At 48.1% G+C, this 6,000-nt stretch overlaps 1 protein-coding gene across 7 annotated transcripts in view; it reads right to left on the minus strand.

Annotated features, from left to right (window-relative positions):
• The window catches only part of ZBTB44 (zinc finger and BTB domain containing 44), a 67,350-nt gene extending 64,784 nt beyond the window's left edge, over nt 1-2,566 (minus strand). For 5 of the 7 annotated variants that reach the window (XM_069079860.1, XM_069079859.1, XM_069079855.1 and 2 more), the window contains exon 1: nt 1,118-1,229. The gene's annotated coding sequence lies outside the window, so the exon portion shown is untranslated. Of the gene's footprint in view, nt 1-1,117; nt 1,248-2,271 lie in introns of those variants that run through there. The other 2 variants (XM_069079858.1, XM_069079856.1) reach the window with 2 other exon arrangements.
• Between the last annotated feature and the right edge of the window lie 3,434 nt (nt 2,567-6,000).

Here is a 6,000-nt window from a genome sequence, read left to right on the forward strand (position 1 = left end):
AAAAAGGTAATATATATCTATATACATCTACTCTGATTCAATTCTAAGGGGACTTCAGGCTGGTGAACCTTAAGTGTGAATGGCTTCTTCATTTGTAAAAGTTACAAACCACCTTTAATAAACAAGAACTATCCACCAGAAAGCACCTCTTTCTTACATTCTGCACTATAGTTTAAGTGCTTTAAGCTTGCAAAGAAACTAACAAGATTTAATTCCTGTGTAAACTAGTCATAGGGATCAGTTCAGTGGTTCAAGTTGAGTGGTTAGAATCTGGTACTAGCCAACATATGAATGACAAACTAAGAAATGATGGGGAGATGGAATAGAATCCTTTCCTGACTCTAACAGCAATTTACAACTAAAAGGGCACAAAATTATGTTTATTCGTCTTAATGTCCACACACAACCAACGACATGCAAAATCATCCAACTTCTTAACCCCTATCTCTAAAATGAGGGACCTCCACACTGATTCAATTTTCTCTCATCAGTTCTAACTACCTGCCGTTCACTTTTTCAGGTGGCTGGCCAGGCTCTAAAATGAAAACGGATACCCTGTGAGCGTTCAGTGGAGAAGGAAAGCAGAATAAGGTTTTCGGGGTTTTTTGTTTGTGTTTTTAACAAGTGCCATCCTGTGCCTCTGCTCTGCTGAGGAACCACCAAGAAAAAGGGGAAGGAAGAGGGAAAAGGGAGGGAGCTCCTCCAGCCCATGTCCTCCCAGATCCAGGTACGACGGGACGCCAGCTCTCCCAATGCCAAAAAGACGTTGGCTCTAAAGGGAAACGAATGGGATGCTCCCCACCTCCAAAAAAAATAGGGAGAAATTTTCTAGGACAGACGGGGCTCGTGACTTCACCTCGATGCGTGATTAGCTGTCCTGGGGTGGGGGTGGGAATCCCAGCGACGGCCGGGGTTGCCCCACAGACGCGGATGGGAAGGCATGGGGTTTCCTTCCCCACTGCTCCCAGCGGGGGAGGGAGACAGGCGGGGGTGCGGGGGAGGTGGTGCTGTCAGGTCCCTCGAGGGGGACGGAGAGACAGTGGTAGGGTCCTCGCGCTCTCCCTTCTACACCGCTCGGGCCGCGGAGCCGCCCCCCTCCCCCCGACCTCCCCGTTACCTGTGGGGGACGGTGACGACGACAGTGCTGGGGCCCGGCGGCCTGGTCCTCCTCCTCCTCCCCGCCCGACGGAGGCGGAGGCGGCGGCGGCAGCGACAGCCCCAGGGGGAGGGGGCGGAGCGCACGGTTGGCTCGCTCTCCCTTCTCTCCTCCCCCGGGCGGCGGCGGAGGGGACCCTATCTCGGGCCGCCGCGCCTAGGCCCGTGGAGAGCCTGCGGCTCGGGCATGGCGGCGGCGGCCGAGCTGTCTCGGAGGTGGGCGGAAAGGCGGCGAGCGAGCCACCCCCTCACGACGGCGGTGGCGGCGGGGGGCGGTGGGAGAGGGAGCGGGGGAGCTGCGGCGGCGCGCTCGCGCGGGCGGCCGTTGGGGGGCGGTTGGCGGTTGGGGGAGCGTGGAGGCAGCTCGCGTTCTCCCGGCGGGGTGGGGAGGGGGAAGGGGGGAGGAATGAGGGGAGGGGGAAGGGGGGGGTGGGGGAAGGGGGGGAGGCGGTCGCGGCGCGTGCGGGGCCCGGGCGCCGCCGCCGCTGTCGCTGCTCCGCTCACTCCAGCCTGTTTGGGGGGCACTTTGTTTGTGTCCCACAATGCCTTGCGCAGGAGACTGGGCCGGGAAGAGTGGTAGAAGTGGAGGGGTTGGGAGGAGCCGGCTGGAGGGCGGGGCGGGAGGGAGAGCGCAGGCGTACGCCTGGGTCCGCTCGCTCTCGGGAGCTGAAAGCTGGTCAACAGTCGGCTTTAGCGTGGAGCTACTCGCCTGCCCTCTTTGGCCAAGTGCTGGGCTCGAGAGCCCTGAGTTAGGCTGCCTGGTTCCTAACTTGAGTATGACCTTGTGCAAGCTAGTTAACTTCTCCTTGCCTCAGCTTCCTCACTCTTCAAATTGGGACAAACACGTGAAATTAACCTGGCAGCGTAGTCGTGTGGGAAGCACATTTAGAATTGCACTACGTAGATGGACGTGTACGTATGCTTTCACGTATTTACTGAAGTGCTCCCTGGGGAATGTATTTACACACGTAAACATGCTCTAACCTGGCCCCACGACCGTGAGGGAGACACAGTTTTTACTTTGATGTCCCAAGGAGGGATTTCCCGCGGCCAAATGCAGGCTTAACTTTCTATTACGAGCGAAAAGAAGTTATTTTCTACATGGAGATTTCTTACCGGTCCAAGGTGCTGCCCAGCGCGGTAGTCTTTCTTTTTCCTTGGACGATTCTAGTGGCTTGAAGACTCTACCCACTTGTTGCTGTATTAAGTGCTCCTCGAGGAAGGGTGCTGCAGAGAGCGCAGAACTACGCCCGGAAGCCAAAGTTTCTCTTAGCACCTTGCTGGGGTGTCCTAGAGACATCTACAGTTCTGGGCTGCCTGGGTTCCTCGAACACAGCTTTTCGTTTTTTCTTCCTTGACACTGCTGTAAAGTAGCTGGATGTGCTGTTCTCAACTAGCAAAAGAGAAATTATACCTTTAATTTGTATTTGCACTCCCCCAGACTCGGGGTCACGTGCACTCTTTTTTAAAACTTATTCCCCTTCAGGGTCACATGCATTCTCCTATAAATTTATTACCTGAGCCCGCCTTTAAATTAAAAACAAACTATTCTGTAAGCTCATTGATGTTAGGGACTTAACACTTTTTCTTCCTTTCTTTAACTTCTCTCTCTCCCTCCCTCCCTTTCTTCAAAGTAGGTTGTCAATAAGTACTTGTTAAACTGAAGTGAATTTTGTTAATTTAATAGTTCACTTGAAGATAACCAGTTTTCCCCAGTTAGGTCAGATGACAGTAAAAAGTTGCTTTAAACCTGTTTTAACTTTACCCTGAACTGGTACTGGAGAAGACATCTCCTTAGTTTCAGAGTGGGGTGGGGTTCCATAAACTGCAAATTTTTGGTTGCTATTGTTCAGGAAAAGGCCCTGGTTCTCTTCTGTGCTATCTAGATCTTACTCAGTGTTTGACTTCTCAAAAGGGCTTTGTGTCTCTGAATTGGTGTTTTGACCTTGAAAATATTTGGGGTGATACTCTCATAGGTCATCTGATCTTAACTGCTCTAGGCACTTAGGAAACTAACCTGGGCAATCTGGTGGATCCCTGATTTCTTCCCTCTCCAAGCCACTTTTGAGCCCCTATTGATGGGGTGATGCGACCTGGACCCCTAAAAGGAAAAGAATACGTCTGAAAGCAACCCGGTCCCTGAATTTTCCCATACATTTCAGCAGCCCAGATCACCTGGGGCCTCCACCCAAATAACTGGCCCATCCCAGCCCACCTAGATCACCTAATTCATTTACTTACCGTAGTATTCCTTTCACCATTGCTCTCCTTCTACACCTTACTACTTGCATATACAACCACTCCTCATTCCCATCTACACCACCTAATCAACTTACTTACTTATGACCCACCCCACCCTACTTACCACACATTAATCCCCTCCAGATCCTTTCACTGTCCTTTTTGTAATATAAGCCTCAGTCTCATCTCCATTAGGTAGCAAGTTCACAGGGAACCCTGCCCTTTTCTATTGGTTTTACGATAAACTGCCCTTTGACTGATAGAACATTTGAGTGTGTGAATTCATTCCAGGAGGATGCTGCCCCATACCGACATTTTGGGGTTCCCAGCAACCCCAAGCCACATCACTATTGTCCTGGCCAATTCTTTCCCATACATTCTCCAAAGAGGATAATATACCCAGCAGCCTGGGATACTTCCCCAATGTTCTTTTAATATCACTCAGCCTGTCCAGCTGTTATCTTTTCAATAATCCTTATCCTTCAGAAGAGGAAGTGTGCCTCAGCAATGTCTCCTATTTTTACCAATCCTTAATATTTAACACTTCCTTTTCCCACAGAATGACTAAACTAGAAGAAGCTGTAATTTACCTAGATTTTAGTAAAACTTTTTTCAAAGTATCTTACACTGTTCTTGTGGAGAAGAGGAGAAATGTATAATCAGATGGGTTCAGAACTGATTGGATGGCTAGGACTAAAAGAGTAGTAGTATTGAAGAGGTTACCCATAAAGAGGGTTATGGTTGCTCTGGAGACCCCAAAATACCAACACGCCAGGTCCTGCTGAATGAATTTGACTCAAGTCTTCTCAGCCAAAGAAAATTAAGTTTATTAAAATTAGCTTGTGTCCTAGGTCATTCTATGGGGATCTCACTATTCTAAGGCACTCTCACAAACATGAAGACAGGATGGGGTCTTATATACTGAAGATTGTGGGAGGAATCTACGGGTGGTCTAGGGAAGTAGTTTGGGGAGGGTCTTCAGGAGGAGTTAATGAGGTCAATGAGTGATTAAGGATGGGAAGTCGCCAGAGGCCACCTGGCGACCACAAACAAAGGTGGGCTAGGCCAGTTCCCAGGTGAATCCACACTTTGATAGGCTCAAAGGTGGGAAGTCTAGTGACCGAGGCTTGGGCTCAGCCACAATGTAAGGCTTATTGCTTCATGCAAATGCCTCATCAAAGGAGACAATTTGATCAAGAGTCCAAGGGAGGTTCCTAGAGCCTGTACCTCAAGGACTCAAGGAGAGCTCAAGGGGGCTCCCAGAGCCCATACCTTATCAGTATTAGTAGTAGTCCTGTCACCTGGGTCAGAGGTTTGTTTTCAGTAATTTAGATAAAGACTTAAATGGTATGCATTTCAGGTGGGTAGATGACACTATTAGATTGTAAACTCCTTGAAGGCTGGAAGTGCCTTTTGCCTTTTTTGTGTTCTCTGGTCCCTGAGAAAAAGCTGGGAGGGGTAGCGTACACAATGAATGACTGTCAGGATCCAGAGGGATCTTGATTCTAGATCATTGGACAGAACCTAATAAAGTGAAATTCTGTAGGCACAAATAACAAAGCCATGCATTTGGATAAAAAAAAACCTTCACAAGTATAAGATGGTAAAATAGCACTTCTGAAAACAAAACTAAACTAAGGGTTTTAGTGTACTGAAGCTCTATATTAGTCAGCAGTGTGATGCAGCAACCAAGAGTTAATGTAATCTTGGGTGGCATTACGGGGGACATAGTTTCTGGGAATAATCCTTGTCAGATCTCATCTGGAATATTATGTTCCTGGGTGCCACAATTAAATAAGCCTGAGAGTGTTCAAAGGAGAACCACCACAGTGTAAAGGGCCTTGAGACCACATCATTCAATGAAAGATTGAGGAACTGGGGATGACCTAGGATGGACTAGATAGTTACTTCATGTATGTGAAGGACTTACCCTTTGGAGGAGGCATTAAATGTGTTCTGTTTGGCCTCAGGGGGTTGTACGAGGAAGGTAGGGGGTGGGGGAAAACTGCAAAGTTAATCAGTTATAGAGCTGTCCAAAAGGTGGTGGATTTTGTATTCTTGGAGATGTTCCAGAACATGTAAGACATCTCCTTGTTGGGTATTTTATAAGGGAGATTCCTTTCATTTATGTTAAATTAGATAGACACCTAGGTCCCTTTCAACTCCAGGATTCTGTGACTGTGTGCTATTGAGTGCTTCTTTTTGTCACTCTGCTCTTGGTAGTCTCATCAATTCAATGACCAACTCTTAGTAGAGTGACAGACAGGTGACCTCTAAATCTTTGCATTAGGTCTTCATGCCAGTATCTCAAACTCAGCATGTATAAAATGAAAGATGAGCTGGGTGACCAACCTTTTTTTTTTCCCTGTATATTTCTCCAAGCATATTATGCATGCTCGTGTTCGGCAATGTGTTGCTGCCTGCTCAAGACTCCCCCTATCACCCTTTGATTTTCAACGTAATTCTTTGAAAAGTGTAGTTTCTATGATCCACAGCACCATGCCAGAAGGATATCAATTTATAAATGTTTATTAAGTATTTAATATGTCTCAGGTACTGTGCTAAGTGTTGGTGTAAAAAAGAGGCAAAACAGTCCCCTCCTTC

This window comes from Petaurus breviceps, unplaced genomic scaffold (genome assembly GCF_028583685.1).
Source record: "Petaurus breviceps papuanus isolate PSGF00001 unplaced genomic scaffold, PetGlider_PUasm1.0 91133, whole genome shotgun sequence".
Taxonomy (NCBI): domain Eukaryota; kingdom Metazoa; phylum Chordata; class Mammalia; order Diprotodontia; family Petauridae; genus Petaurus; species Petaurus breviceps.